A 17,872-nucleotide genomic window follows, 5' to 3' on the forward strand; every position below is an offset into this window, starting at 1 on the left:
GAATGTGCTCTAGAGTAAAAAAAGGTTGGGAACCCCTGGTTTAATAAGTTGTAAGTGTAGTTTTTTTTCCGAATCAGAATATCGAGGGTTTGGAATACTTGTAAGTGTTATACGTTCAACGTAAGTCGGGATTTTGTGAACTATTAGATTTAGTTTCTTAAAAAAAAAATGTGTGGTTTATAAGATATGCATATTTTAGAATGCTGTTCCTTCAGGAATGTTCTTTGTATAGCCAGGCACGAGTCAGACACTGGCCCCTGCCAACCCCACTCAGGGAAAAATTATATGGGGCACCTGCCAAACTGGAGACCACAGTCCGGTTTGTTCACGGAGTTGGACTTGTTGTCTGAATCCTCCACCATATTCTCAATTAAGAACGAAGAAGAAGAAAAGAATGTTGTAATTAAAATTTAGATACGTTTCATGGTGTTTGTCAAAAGAAATAATATATCACTAAAAATAACATATTAATCATCCGCTTTTCATAACTTTTATTGAACGATGCCGTTAAGTCCGGGTTTGATTCAACTCAACAACGATTCGTGAAACATATAGTATATTTTTATTTAGTTTCACGTTCAACGTTACAGGGTCGCCCTTACCCTAACCGCTACCAACTCCTTACAACCATTCACTCCTGCTTTTATACTGCATTCGACCTTGAGTTTCTTCCAGGCATCACTACGGGGGGAACAGAGGCCCCCCCCCCCCCGAAGAAAGTCTAACGCCCCCCCCCCCCCCGAATGAGATTGAATTTATACAGTAAACATATACTTTTACTAGTGTCCGCCACCCCCCCCCGGAAAATGTTGACCGCCTACCCCCCCCCCCGGGAAATATCGATTGCCCCCCGGGGTTAACAATACTCTAGGTTACACTCAACTCACACACGCACTCTCCCTTAATTCTAGATTATTCTAACGTATTTCTATCTAACCTACAACTGACCCGTAACAGATGCGTTTATTAATGCGCCAAAACGTGAAATTACTTGTCACATTAATGTACATTTTAATAACAGTGACATGCTAATTTGAATAGATTTATATTCGATACTAAGCAATATGTAAACAGATTTGTTGGAAAAGTATTGTCAGGTAACCGCATTTTATAAATGACTAGTTTACACGTCCCCGCGCATTTGTAAATTTGTAAATCTTGCAGGCAATAGCTAGACCATACATCTATATACAATACCCGTTTCTTAATTTGGGGCGCTAAACTTTAATCGTGCAGACTTTCAGACTTTTTACTTTCTCGTATATACCAAGTATAGAGAAAGTCTTGTAATCGTGCAAAAAAAAAAAATAATCGAGATTTTTATAAATCTCGACGTTTTACACCTTGGTGCTTGGTGCGCAATTCTTTTTTTCTATGAGATTCTAATCTATTTTTCAAAAGTTTAAGTAATTAAAAATCATGTCTATATTCCACGTTATATAAGAATATTCGAAAAAGTTTAGAGGAGATCACTCCCGGTTTATTTTTAGATTTGCGTTGCCCTCCAAATTTTTTTTGTCAGAAACATTCCTGGTAAACCTGTAGGCTTTGTTTTTTTTATTGAATTGTGCATGGACTAACGAAAATAACTAAGTTAATATTTTTTGTAAAACAAGCTAACCATGATTGATTGCTATAAATATTCCAAGTTCAATACTATCCCTTAATTTATTATGGGGCCATCGGAGGCGCTTGAAAGCCCTTGTGGGCAGAAATTGAATTTTCCCCCGCAGATACCCTCCTTCTCATCAACTCCCCAAGTTTCACGGCGATCGGAGGAAAGGTGTAGTGATGCATAAAGGAAAAACAAATTCACAAATATACAAATCCAAAAACATATTTTCATGTATATATATATATATATATATATATATATATATATATATATATATATATATATATATATATATATATATATATAGGTAACAGTTTTTGTCCGCAAGACATCTAATGTATTATTAAGCGTTAATAACTTTATAGTTTGTATTAATTTTTTAAAATAATAAAATATAAATATTTTAAAAAATATGTTTCTTTATTTTTAATAAATCAATAGTTACAGTATTAATCGTTTTATGTAAACAATTGCCTCTATATATTTATGGTAATAAAAGACAGCTTTACAGTTAACAAAAGAAGGGATTAGCTAAGATTTTTTCAAACGTGTACAGACTTTTCAAAGTGTTTGTTTGCTTTTTGTGGACTTGTAGCAAATAATGTATTTCAGTTTTGACTCACTTCTAATGCAGCGATTAACAATTAATTTAATGATTACCATATTTAAAAATAAAAGGCAGGCAAATAGATACCAGTCTAGCATTCCTTTGATCAGAGGGAGAAGAGAACAGCTTCAATTGCAACATTAAATAATATATAGGCATATATATATATATATATATATAACTATATATATATATATATGTATATATATATATATATATATATATATATATATATATATATATATATATATATATATATATTTATTTCCTTTTGTATATGTAAATGCATGTTCATTGCAGAAATAAGAAATAATATTTAACTGTAAAAGTTAAATGATTAAAATAATGTGTTTCCCTTGACTCTTCGGTAATGGACATTTGTTCAACCTGCATATGATACATGTCTTTTAGACGATTGCCTTGTTCCCATTTAAATATATCTCGCTATTTAATAAGATACATAACATTAGAGCAAATTAATTGGTCTAGTATTTCATGCATAGACCTATGAGAAATGTTATAAAATGTATGCTAAGTATTTTGGAAGTGCACCACATTGAATAAGATGATTCTAAAAATAGAGTGGCTTTTTGTAATATCTGAGAAATAACATAAATGTTCATAGACTAAGGGAATTAATTGCAAATATTAAAGCTAATGTAAAACCCATAAGTAGATAGGCTACACTTAGAATGAACTGAATGTTATGATAGTTTTTGCTTTTAAAGATCTGGCCATATATTTTTCAAAATTTATGACAATTTTCATCCACAATATAAACCATATATTGTTTGTAATATTTTTTTTATCAGAAACAATTTATAAACTACCCTATCCAACATGCAAAAATTGACCGATTTAAAAAGCTAACCGATTTAAACGGTAGAATGTCTTATCTAGAAATAAACAAATTAAATCAAAAGCTGTGTTGAATAGACTTAACTGTACATTTTGAAGCCAATGTGGGACCGACAGGTCTAGAGCCTCTGCATCCAAGTGAACAACATCAGTGAGAATATTTCAACCACTGAGCCTGAATGGTTTGTCAGAGCAATGGAGACATTTTCTGACTGAACCCAGAGACAACTCACCGCACTGATCACGTGCCACAAACTGTTGCTGGACGCAAGTTCTGCACAAGTCTCCAATACATTGTGTTACAAATGGGAAACTTATTGGAAAACTGTACTCTATTGAACATATTTGTATCTATTCCTACCATAGTGTGATCCATAGCACACATGCAGTTCCTAAGGAACAACGATGTATCTTGAAATTTTTATCTTATTTGTTGTCATCCAGAATCAGCTTTTTGCTCAGAAATAGTTTTGCTGTTAGTTTTTTAACTGCCTTTTATTTAGAAAGTTTGTGTTTATATTTTAAATGAAAAACAACACTACCCAAACAACAGATTTGTGTAAGAACAGGCTGCATATATTAACTCCATAAAACTGATGCATTGTTTAACTTATTGATAACAGGATGTCAAGTTGTTTAAGTTGATGGTTTTTTTACCCCAGAGAGATTTATGTAAATACAAAAAATGGTTTATTCATTAAAAATCTCTTCAGAAATAAAAAAAAAACCTGGTTATAATATAACAATACAATATACCACACAAATAATTAATATGTATATGCTTTCAAGTTGTTGTTATACAGTATGTACGCGATACCAAAACTTACAATTTGTAATCTGTTATCACTAGTAGGATGGGACGGCGTGGCCTAGGTGGCAGAGCGCTAGGTTGCTAACCTGAAATTATCGATTTCGAGCCCCGGTCCAAGTCAGTAGAACGTCTCTGAGTCCACCCAACTCTGATGAGTACCTAACTTACGTTACGGAGAGTAAAGGCGGCTGGCAAAATTGCTGACCAAACCTTCCCCTCATATGCGTGTCCCAATGGATCGCTAGTTCTGAAGAGGATTATTTTTTATCCTAATACCAAATGAGTGATTTTCTGTTGATTAGGACTCGATTTAAATAAATGTAAACAATATCCGCAATTTATTTTTCTAACCATGGAAGCTGGGCTTCGTCCACACTTCCGCAAAGATGGCCCAGATGGTTATGTATGAAACCTTAAATGTACGTTGATCATCATGCGTAATATTGAGACAGAACATCCTTCGGCGTCTGCCAAGGGGCGTCAGGGGCGTTGCCGGAAGCAATTTTTATTAAGGAACCCAGGATGCTTGAAGGGCCAGTTTGAGGATTGATTCAAGTACCTTTTAACTCCTCTGCATGACGTCAGCCGCAGGTGAAATCAGGGCGTTAAAAACATCACTACGGCGCCACCCCAACGTTATTTAAGCAATTGTATGACTTTGGCGCAAGACTGTAGAAATACACAACATTTAAAGTGAGGCAACTCAACTAATATTTGAGAAAAATACTTTTAGCTTGGTTAAATCCCTTGATTGAACGAGAACTTCGGTCAAAGCTTTGCGATCTGATTGATGGTATCATCTTCAATTTTTCCCAAGACACATGGGACTTATGATGTACAGTTCAGTGTTTCAGTGATCATCTGCTTATGAAGGGATTGTGGGGTTAGCACTATGTCAAGCCGCCTTTTCCCGCTAAGTTAAGTCAGGTACCCAACAAAGCTGGATGGACTCAGTGCCATCTTGCGGACACGAACCCAAACCGAGATCCGAACTCGATACCTTCTGGTTTTCGGCCAAATTATCTACCATTCTACCACACCGAATAATAGTATATCACTACATAAAATCTGAAACATGAATTTACTTTCTTCCCCCACCCTCCGTTAATTACTTCCCTCCCCTTTATGGCCAAGCCATAATGCTCTAGAGTGCTAACCCGAAAGCCTCTAGTTCGAATCAAGGTTCAAATCAGAAGAAAGTATCTGAGTCCACCCAGCTCTGATGGGTACCTAACTCATGTTACAAAAAATATACGGGCATAATCAAATTGATCATAGGTAACACATTCCATTTATTAATACAAGGATGAGAGGCAATAAAACGGATTAACTTTTAAAATCTATTTCGCTCATCTTATTTGTTAACATGTTCGTTCGTGGTATTTTTTAAATTATAAGACAGTGTTCCTGTCGGCAATTACATTCGCTTGGGCTATACACACAATGCAACATAACACAAATATACGTTATATGTTACCACCGCCAACAAGCCACACATTACACAAACCGATCTGTGGAATAGCTAAATCTGGTGTCTCTAATAACATTCCAATCAATACAACACAATCTAATCAGAGACAAAGAACCCACCGTTGAATTAAATTATTGATACCTCTATAGTATGTCAGACACAATACCGTCTTAAGTGTCTGTTTAGTCTCGTCAGTCGCGTCAGTGGCGTCACTGGCTTGCAAAAGGTATGTTGTGTTCACTTAGGGTGTCAAAATCCTTACTTGAATATGAATAACATAATGCTTATATACAAAAATATACACCTTTTAATGCACATTCAGATACAAACACACGTACATTTTTAAATAAAAAACAGACACACGTTTCTAAAAACCATATCCTACTGAGAAGAACCACACCTCTGCACAAAATGTGGTCTGCCATTTGTCCTGCTTAGCAGTACAGAACGTCTAGACTAAAGTCATGTGTGAATAGCTCTAACGTCAATTTGAGTCGAATCATTAAGTAAGTTACCTCTATTTGCATTCTTTAATATACTAAACTGTGGTTTTATTCTTTGTAAAATGTTGTTTGTTATTGGCATATTATCTTGCATAGGTTGAGCAAACGTTTGATATAAGAAATGTTTAGGTTAATTATTGAATGTATGAAATTATAAGATTGACAGATCAAATACTGTACCTAAAGAACGCCTTAGTAATAGCAAAAGTCAAAATTTACAATAATTTAAGATGTACAATTATAGGCGTCTACCACCTCCTCCCCTCCCCACCCTCCCGAAATTACCCTGGCGATCCCCCCTCTCTGTCAATTACTCTACTGAGGAATTACTCCAAGTCCCGGAAGTTCAAGAGTCCTGACTCCAACTCCAACTCTAGACATATATCTTACCTTAATCATAACCTTAAGAAAAAGCCTGCAAATTTCTGTTTCGAAAACGTTTTCTTTTTTGCATTTTCAGATTTCTAATCTTTTATCAAATATTTTGTTGACCATGCATTCTCTTATTCAGACAATTGATACAACCATACATTTTGCCTTTGTTAACATAACATATTCGCATGGTTAACGTGATCAAAGATTTTTTGCTGATGTGTAGGCTTACTAGCTAAATAGACAATAGCATTAGCAGTTGAAATAGAATAAGTTATTGTACCAGCAATATGTTAACATTTGTGTATTTTATACTGCTTTTTTTTCCAAAAGAAATACACAGAAACCTACCATGGACCAAAAACTGTTTATTGGACCAGGTGTTATAGCAGTAGGTCTACTCCTGCACACTGTTGGTCAAGCTACGCCATATTGGGATAGTTTCGTTACAGAAGACTCGTCTGTCAAGGTCAACCTAGGATTGTGGGAAGTCTGCAGTAAATTTGAATGTGTTAAAATACCAATGGACAGCCCAAGAAAGTTAACGGTTTATGGTATATTGTTTTGTTGGCCTCTAGTCCTTAAATGAGTGATAATTTTATCTTATTCAATTTTATGTCGCTAGATATAAGAATAAAAAAGGATTAGTAATGCTAAATATATTTAGTGAACAAAAAAAAATTAACTTCAAAATATTTTATTTATTCTAACGAAAAATATATTTTCATTTGAACTATAAGTAGGCTACATATATAATGCATACTCAGATTTTAACTGCGATTGTGTATTTATTGATTTAAACGCAAAGCATGATGCAGGCATGTGGTTTTAAGTAAATGGTATAGCACACCACAGCTGAGTTTGCAAATTTTATCTAAAATGAATTGTAATACACTTTAAACAGCAAGTCTGTATGCATTTAAAACCAAACACAACAACAAAAAGTCTGTAACTGTTCCAATATAAATGTTACCACAGTGCTGACCCCCCTCTACCACGCCAGCCGAGCTTTCGCCATCATGGGGGTTGTGTCCGGAGCTGCAGCGGTTCTCACGATATTTCTCTACGTGTTTCAAGTCAAGCTCATCTACGCCACAGTCTCGGCAGCTTTGGGTGCTGTATCTGGTAAGTTGCTGGTTCAGATAACACAGGGGCTGATGGCGTTCTGATTTAGACTAGAATAAGTAGCACAATGTGTACACACAAAGGGGCTTTAAGACATAGTGTCTTGCATTATGTTACTGTATAAAACAGTTTAGCTTTTGTATTAAAATAATTAAATGTATAAAATTGAAATAGTATTGTGATTGCCCCCCCCCCCCCACCCACCTTCACAATATTGACACATTATGTTATGTTAAAATGTTGATCTGTCTCCAGGTGTGTTGATTGCCGTGTGTGTCATTACGTGGGCGGTGTATGTAGGTGATACCTATCCAGTGAATGAATTTGGTTACTCGTATGCCCTTAGTTCGGTAGGAAGTGGTTTGTCCCTGAGTGGCAGCTTCGTTAGCTGCTTGATGATCAGAAGTCACCGCCGTCTGGGTTATGTGACCATCGCCTCAGCTTAGTTAAGTCTGGCTGCGAGACCAACTTTTCTACATGGATTTGTGTTGTCGAGTGCACAGCTTGTCTTGTGTTAGTTAGAGAAGCTGATTTTCTTTTTAATTTTATGACGCAAGTTGTTAGTTAAGATTACCTTCTTGTGTATCAAATTATGATTACTTTAGTTCTAATAATGTATTAAGGTTAGCTCACAAATCATGCTCTAAATGTAACTTTTTTCATTTAAAAAGTGTTCCGTTTTTTAATACAAATAAAGAATGAACTTTATTTACAATCATTTTATGTTATTATTAGGTAGCTCTGACATTTAATATTACACACAAAAGGTATGACATTCCTAACTGGTTAGCAATGACGGCAATTAATTAGGTGGCAATCCCACTGTAACCCTTGGTGTCACTCGCAAAACACACACACATATATATATATATATATATATATATATATATATATATATATATATATATATATATATATATATATATATATATACATATATATATATAAAAGTAGGCCCATATATATATATATATATATATATATATATATATATATATATATATATATATATATATATATATATACATATATATATATATATATATATATATATATATATATATATATATATATATATATATATATATATATATATATATATATATACATATATATATAAAAGTAGGCCTATATATATATATATATATATATATATATATATATATGCGTGTGTATGTGTGTGTGTCTGCGTTAAACCCGGCTTGACACTCAACTCAAAACAAATGTAACCTTATGATTAGTCATACACGTTCGTTTAAAAAGTCATGCTGTGACCTACTTAGGTCGAGTCAGGTTCCATTTTTATTTTGACATTGTATAATACCTTATATGGAATGATTGTGTAACTCCTGGGGTTTTTCCACTGTCTTACCAAGGGTGTCTCAGACGTAGAAATTTTCCATTAAGATCTGATTGAATGATTCTGATCATATGACCCTCCCAACCAATGGCTACATGAGTTGAGGATGACCTCCCCTGTGGTAGAAGTCTTTAACTGCCCCGCACACTCGCCACACGTGGCAGTTTTACCTTGATCAGGCAGTCTACCAGGATCAAACGGTCCATTACGACCAAGCCGTCCATATTGTCCGGCAATAGATTCTGACCATTTGAACGGGAGAGAACTTAAGTCCTGTGTGTGCCTTGCTTTCTTAAGTTGATTTAGTCTTCTAGTATAATATTACTTGTCGCCAAGTAATTCTTGAAGCTATAGCAGTGTTGTGTGGCCTGTGGCTATTATTAGGCAGTGTTGAAATCTGTGATAGTGTTTTTTCCTACATTTTGTAAGTTGGGTTTTGATATTTTATACATTAAATATTTTATCTAGTTTAACCTTGTGTTCTGCCACAACTGTGTTCGCTTATTAAAGGTTGTATGCAGATTGGATGAGTGTTAATTACAATAGTATCACTAGTTTTCCCTAGACATCGAATTCGAGCCCTAGTGTGTCGTTGTGTTAGTGTTCATCCATTTAGGCCGTAAGGCATTTGCATATAACCCCGAAAAAAGAATCCGGGGACGTTCACCTTCTATCTGGCTGATAGATAGGTAAGCGTTACAAAGTGGGGGCTCGTCCGGGATTTAATCTGTCGTTCCAGTTGTGGGTTATATCAGTAAAGACTAAGTTTAGTTTGAGTTAGTTGTTTTTATATCCAGTAGCGCAGTGTTCTTACAACGCGCGCAAGCATAGAGGTATCTAGGTCAATAGCCAGACGTGTCGTCCTAGATTGAAGAGGTCAAGTACACGGCCCAACGCACCGTGTTAAGTTAGTGAACCTAGGCTTGTTGTGATTTGAAAGTTAGTGTTATGGAGTCTTTTTTGGCTAATCCCACTTTTGAGCAGGTAGAAAAGTTGAGTAGAAAAAGTTTTGATTAATGTTGTTAAGGAATTGAAATTGGATTATTCTGTTACGCAGAAGTCAGAGGTGTTGAGAGATAAAATTGTTGTTCATTTTATTAATGAAGGAGTATTTGATGAAAGTTTGTTGGCTGGTGTGTTACTCCGCGAGGAGAAACCTCTAGAGAAGGTAGAATTAGAAGCTAGAATTGCTTTAGAGAAGGAGAAAGTTGCTTTAGAGAAACAGGAGTTAGAGGCTAAAATTGCTTTAGATAAGAGGAGGTTGGAATTAGAGTTTGGTCAAGTTAGTGATGTTACTTCTCTGGTAGATCCAAAAAAGTTGTCGGTAGGGCAAGTGATTGCCAAATTTGGGAAATTAGTTCCTAAATTTGATGAAACAGATTTGGTCGTTTTCTTTAACTCATTTGAGAGTTTAGCGAAGACATGTGAATGGCCCGAAACTTCCATTACTGCTTTATTGAGCTCGGTCCTTACTGGGAAAGCTGCAAAAACATACCAGGCACTCTCTCACGACGTTCAAAATAACTATAGTTTGGTCAAGACTGCCATTTTGAAGGCCTACGCACTGACGCCCGAGGCCTATCGGACAAAATTCCGAACACTCCGCAAGTTACCCACTCAATCATATGTGGAGTTTCTCTTTGAAAAGGAGAAAATATTCTCAAGGTGGCTACACTCTGAAGAAGTTTCTGAGTTTGAGAAACTCAGGTCACTTATCCTAAGGGAAGAATTCCTATCGTCCCTGCCTGAAGAGATACGACTACACATACTGGATAACAAGATAATTGACATCCAGAAGGCTGCTGAGTCGGCTGACACATATATGTTGGTGCATAAGAAACCACCAGTGTCAGGAAACCGCCTCAACCCCGTGCTTCCCCTTTTTGGCAGCAATCCTCCTGTTGGCCAACACGTGAAGGCATTACAGTCCAGAGAGAAACCGAGATCAACTCTCAATCGTCGAGCGGTATGCCAGTTCTGCAAAAGACCTGGTCATCTTGTCAAGGACTGTTACAAACGTCGTCAATATAACAGAGAGGTAGTGCGTACTTCTGCGCACTATGCTCTATCCCCTCAAGCAGCCAGTTCAACTATGAACTCTAGAATTCTAAAGGACGCTAACCCTAAGTGTCCGCAAGAAGGTAGTCAAGTCTCCACACATTATGTGCAGTCACATTTTGACTGTTCTCGCCACCATCCAGTTTCTTCCGAGTCTACCGATCTCGAGGGATCGAGAAAAGTTGACTTTTCATCTTTTATTGCCGAAGCCATCATTAGCAAACCAGGTGATCCGTTGTCTCAGCGGAATATCACCGTCCTAAGAGACACAGGAGCGTCACAATCACTCCTTTTGAAAAGTTCAATGGACATTACACCTGAGACGAACACCGGAAGGATTTCCATTATCCAGGGAGTGGGGACAAAATCAACTGTCGTCCCTTTACACAAGTTTGCTCTGAAACATCATCTCGTCGAAGGTGAGGTCATTTTAGGTGTGATAGATAGTATTCCTGTCCCAGGAGTACACCTACTTCTAGGGAATGACCTTGCGGGAAGCAAAGTATACCCCTGTACGGTTTCAGACCCTTGGTCAACAGTTCCAGATAATGATTATGAACTGTATCCTGCATGTGCGGTGACAAGAAGCCAGACCAAACAATTGGCTGACATAACGTCTGAACCACACCCGCCATCATCGTCAAGAAATTCGACTCCCAAATTGGAGTCTATGCTTCCAGAAAACACAAGCCTGGGCTTACCCCTGAGGATATCTCAGGAAGACATCATTAAAGCTCAACAAGTCGACGCGGAACTCAAAGCAACGGTCGAAAAATCTCTATCATCTGACGATGGAGAATATTTCTCCGAGAACGGCCTCTTCTTTCGTCGCGCTATACCAGTGAATGCCTCACCAGCCAAACCATGGTTGGGTAAAAACCAGCTGTGGGTCCCTCCACCTTATCGGCATGAAATACTTAAGCTGGCACATGACCATCCAATGTCAGCACACCCAGGAGTCACTAAAACGACGGCGAAGATCAAAGAACTGTTCTTTTGGCCCAAAATGAGAAAAGATGTGTCGCGTTACTGCAGAAGTTGCACGAACTGTCAGTTGGCCGGAAAGCCAAACCAGACAATTCCTAAGGCCCCTTTGAGTCCGATTCCTGTATTAGAAGAACCCTTTTCAAAAATCGTCATGGACTGTGTAGGTCCCTTGCCTAAAACCAAGGCGGGCAACGAGTACCTACTTTCCTTTATGTGTTCAAGTACCCGTTTTCCCGAGGCGATTCCCTTACGGAACATTAAGGCTAAGACTGTAGTCAGAGCCATGACCCGGTTCTTCACTACCTTTGGATTACCTAGAATCGTGCAAACAGATCAAGGCAGCAACTTCACCAGTCACCATTTTCAGGAAGCACTAGCCAAGCTAGGCGTTACCCACATCACCAGCTCAGCCTATCACCCTCAGTCTCAAGGCGTACTTGAGAGGTTCCACCAAACCCTCAAAACCATGCTAAGATCGTTCGCTAACAGTAACACCCAATGGGATGAGACTGTTCCTTGGATTATTTTCGCCGCGAGGGACTGTGTCCAGGACTCTTTAGGCTACTCGCCTTTTCAACTTGTGTTTGGACATTCTGTCCGAGGTCCCCTGAAGCTGATCCACGAACGTTGGACAGGTACCAGCGATCATCCTGTGGAAAACTTTGACGATTTTCACGTTCGACTGAAAGCCGTGTGCGAAATGGCTCACAAGAATTTAAGAAAGGCCCAAGTGAGAATGAAAGGACTGTATGATAAGAGTTCTTGTAAACGAACATTCAATCCAGGCGACAAAGTTCTTGTGCTAGTGCCTAATCTGAACAATGCGTTATCCTTAAGATATTGTGGACCCTTTACTGTGCATTCAAAATTAAGTGATTTGAACTATGTTGTCAATACGCCCGACAGAAGAAAGAAACAGACAGTGTATCATGTTAACTCACTGAAAAAGTATTATGATAATTGTAACAATTTTCATTCCACAGCTAAAATTACTTTACCTGTATGTTCAAATGTTTCTGATGATGTGATACATGATAAATTGAAACCCCCAAAATTGGTAAATTCTTCCTTTTTAGATAATTTGAATGTCCACCTTATGCATTTGTCCACAGAGGAAAGCCATAGATTGTCTCAGTTATTCGAGACATTTCCCTCTATTTTTGGGGATGTCCCCAAAGAAGCGAAGGTTCTACCTCATGATGTAGACGTAGGTGACGCAAAACCCATTAAACAACACCCCTATAGAGTTAATCCGGAAAAAGCTGCTTTGATAAAAGATGAAATTGATTATATGCTCAAGAATGATATCATTGAGCCCAGTTTCAGCAGCTGGAGTTCCCCATGTCTCCTAGTACCGAAAGACGGTGGATCTTTCAGGTTTGTGACCGACTTTAGGAAGGTCAATGCGCTCACCAAAGCTGATTCCTATCCTTTACCTCGAATAGAAGACGTTATTGATAAAGTTGGTCAGGCTAAGATAATTTCCAAAATTGATTTACTTTCAGGATACTGGCAAATCCCCTTATCTGACCGAGCAAAAGAAATATCTTCTTTTGTAACCCCTAATGGTTTTTATAGATACAAACGTATGCCTTTTGGTATGCGCAATGCTGGTCAAACTTTCCAGAGGGTCATTAACTCTGTCATTGCTGACATAGACTAATGTGAGGCCTACATAGAGGATATAGTTGTATTTTCTAATACTTTTGAAGAACATATTGTTCAGTTGACTAACCTTTTTAGAAAATTGTCTGAAGTGAATTTTACGGTAAACTTACATAAAAGTAATTTCTGTAAAGGTTCAATTACCTATTTGGGTTATCAAGTGGGAACGAACCAAGTTCGGCCCATTGAAGCTAAAGTAGATGCTATTGTAAGGTTACCTCCTCCCAAAAAGTGTAAAGAAATCAAAAAGTTCCTTGGGATGGCTGGTTACTATAGGCGGTTCTGTCAAAACTTTTCAGCTATTGCTGAACCTCTTACTGCATTATTGAAAAAGGGTGTTGAGTTTGAATGGTCAGATAAATGTCGAGAAGCTTTTTTAACCATTAAGTCATTTTTATCTGATGCTCCTGTTATGGCTACGCCAGATTTCAGCAAGCCCTTTAAACTTGCCATTGATGCTAGCAACTTAGCCGTTGGCTCAGTCCTATTTCAAGAAGACAACATGGGAATTGACCATCCCGTTGCTTTTTTTTCCAGGAAGTTAAATGAGAACCAAAAGAATTATTCTACTATTGAAAAGGAGGCTTTAGCTTTGGTTTTGTCATTACAACATTTTGAAGTCTATGTCTCTTCTTCAACCAATCCAGTCAGAGTGTTTTCTGACCATGATCCCCTGAAATTTACCTCTAAGTTAGGACAGACAAATCAAAGAATATTGAGATGGTGCTTATATTTCCAAAATTTTAATCTGGAAATTTCACACATTAAGGGTAGTGATAATGTTGTGGCTGATTGTTTGTCAAGGATGTAAAATCTTATTACACACATTGATTATGTGACATGTTTTGTGGTTCATTAAGACCATACCCAAGTGTTGTGTTTTAACATGGAAATGAGTGGTATGATTTTGATTTTTTCAAAATTCCATTCCTGTTGAATATTTTGTTTATTTTCAGGTGAACCTTAATTAAAGGTGGTTTTTGATTATATGTAATCTTTTATAATAATATGTCTCATATGACTCAGTTGATATTGTAGCTAGTCATTGAAATAAAGGCTTACCCTGGCGGGTTTACCACTTTTAATATCCACATGGAAATATGGTAATACCCTTTTTTGAGGGATTTTGATGTATAATTACCTGTTGAAGGGTTACTTCCCTTTCACCAATTGTAAAAGTTTGAGTTACTTACCTTTTATGTTCAGGGATATTTTCATCTGGTATTAAGATTTTGATTGCCTACATTTGTAAAACATTTTTTTTATTTCATTGCCAGATTGGTTCCTTATGTATGCTTTTGTGGAACCTATCTGTCACTTCCAAAAAGGGAGGGGATGTGACCTACTTAGGTCGAGTCAGGTTCCATTTTTATTTTGACATTGTATAATACCTTATATGGAATGATTGTGTAACTCCTGGGGTTTTTCCACTGTCTTACCAAGGGTGTCTAAGACGTAGAAATTTTCCATTAAGATCTGATTGAATGATTCTGATCATATGACCCTCCCAACCAATGGCTACATGAGTTGAGGATGACCTCCCCTGTGGCAGAAGTCTTTAACTGCCCCGCACACTCGCCACACGTGGCAGTTTTACCTTGATCAGGCAGTCTACCAGGATCAAACGGTCCATTACGACCAAGCCGTCCATATTGTCCGGCAATAGATTCTGACCATTTGAACGGGAGAGAACTTAAGTCCTGTGTGTGCCTTGCTTTCTTAAGTTGATTTAGTCTTCTAGTATAATATTACTTGTCGCCAAGTAATTCTTGAAGCTATAGCAGTGTTGTGTGGCCTGTGGCTATTATTAGGCAGTGTTGAAATCTGTGATAGTGTTTTTTCCTACATTTTGTAAGTTGGGTTTTGATATTTTATACATTAAATATTTTATCTAGTTTAACCTTGTGTTCTGCCACAACTGTGTTCGCTTATTAAAGGTTGTATGCAGATTGGATGAGTGTTAATTACAATAGTATCACTAGTTTTCCCTAGACATCGAATTCGAGCCCTAGTGTGTCGTTGTGTTAGTGTTCATCCATTTAGGCCGTAAGGCATTTGCATATAACCCCGAAAAAAGAATCCGGGGACGTTCACCTTCTATCTGGCTGATAGATAGGTAAGCGTTACAATGCCCTTTCATATTAAGAAAAGACAAACTGTTAACATAAATACCCAAATGCTCCACTATTTTTAGCAGATGATAATTTCATTGTGTAATATTGTCCACGGACAGATGAACAGCTAAATGTTTATTAAATTAGAAAACTAATGAATAATTTATTGTAATTCATGTTTTGTATACAATCCCAAAGCTTAAGCACGATTGGCCAAACTGTAATTTCTTTTACCTCCATTTATTCAAAAACAATCAATAATTATAGACATAGATACAATGATTATTGAATAGATTATAAAGCACAAGGAGATATTTGATTATAAAGCACGATGACTAACTTTAACTGTATATTAAATCAGGAGCAGTTCTACCATTCATACATGAAGCACAACTGCAATACGAACTAGTAGGTACTAGCGCCTGTAACTGTGCACAATAACACGCCAAACTCGAGTCTTACATTCTTAACACCACAGCTCCACAACACAGGTCAACAAAACACACCTACACACACCTACACACACAAACACAAAGTACCAAACATCTTGTAAGATGCATAAAACATGTATTCACCATCTTTTGTGTCTAGTGTATTTAGACACAGTTTTATACATGGGTTATTTGTTTTCTATTTCGTCAAGCATTATAAAGGGGATCTAACTGTGGTGGCCTTTATTAAAATAACTCACTATCCGTATGCACACCCTTTAGAATTATATAAAAAATAATAAACATGATTGGTGTTACTTAATCTTATTATAAGCCAACTTAACTAATATTTTAAAATTGACATTTATATTGTTTTTGACTTATTATAAGAAATCCACAACTTATACTGTATTTTTTTTTTTGGAATTCGAACTCTGTCATGTTAAATTAACTAAATGAAGAAAAAAAAACATCCTAATATATAAAAGTCCTTGTGCGCACTTCTCTCTCTCTGTCCTCGAAATATTTTCACAGGTTATGATATCAGTATCTGCAGCGATATATGGAGAACGTGATACGGGCTTTTGTTGAAAATAATATGTTATCAACAATATTTTATTTAGAGAATACAAATAAAGGTATATTCGAAAGTAGAAAACCAATTTTAATTATGCAACCGGAAAAAATCTTTATTTTTGTGACAAGAACGAAATGAACAATGACGTCACATGCCAAATGTTTACACTAAGGAAAGAACACAAAGCTAATGGCGTCACTTCCGATTTTAGAATGTAATGAAATGAACAATTTCATTCAAAGTTGATTTAGATATACGTACGCTATGAAATGTATACAATACAATTTTCTCAGACTAAACTTATTAAATTTACTTGATCCATTTGGATTCTAGATTTAGATTAGATCTAGAGATTCTAGATCTAGAGAACAAGTCTCGAGTTCAAACCCACTGGCAGATAAATCTCGATCCCCTTCAACACTATTAACAATTAAGAACGAAGAAGAAGAAGAAGATCTACGGAAAAACTAGATTCTAGATAGATCTAGATCTAGACCCTATCTAGATTTAGAATCTATTCCAATAATACATTTCTATACTAAACTATTTGAGGCCTTAATTATTTTATAGAAATCTTTGGTTGTTTAATTATGTAATTAGCTAATTTGGGATACAATTTATTTTGAAATAATAAGGCCCATTCGCATAAGTTAAGTTTCGTAAGTACCTCTTTTATTCTTCTTGAATCCTAAGGTGCCTGAATAGCATTTGATACCATGCGGTGGTACCGGTTCGGGACACACCAAGTCAATCTTAATTTTTTATTTTTTTTTATATCTGAATGATACAGTTGCTTATCGGGACTTGGTGGGACACGCGGCAGGTGAAGTAGAGTTCGCCTGTTTCTTTCCTTTCAGCAAAATTAGGGATAGTGTGGTCAGACCCATGCTCAGCCGAAGTAGGTGTTTTTAAAAGACAAAAATAACATAACTACTAATGAAATCTTTTAAGTCTCTTAATTTTAAGTCTCTTAATCAGCGAGTAAATTTAATATGGTATTGTTTTGACTAGTGCTGTATATAATTTTGTTTTAATTTTTCTAATAGGTATTGGTAGTCTATGTTATTTTAAACAAGTATAAACATAGACAGTACTTAAAACAAAAACCCTTTTTTATAATATTAACAATGTTTCATTCTAATGCTTTTGATCAATAAAATGTTTATTTTCCTAAGTTTCAGATAATGATTTTTTAAAAGCTGAATTACAATTAATTTCATTACTCACTTGCCGTAGGTATATATATTTTCTTCAGGCATCTCTACCGTTTCTTCCCTTTCACCTATGAAGGAAATTGAAAAAAGTAATTCATAAAAAA

This window comes from Physella acuta, unplaced genomic scaffold (genome assembly GCF_028476545.2).
Source record: "Physella acuta isolate Inbredline_101_S28 unplaced genomic scaffold, ASM2847654v3 ptg000464l, whole genome shotgun sequence".
NCBI classification, from domain to species: Eukaryota; Metazoa; Mollusca; class Gastropoda; family Physidae; genus Physella; species Physella acuta.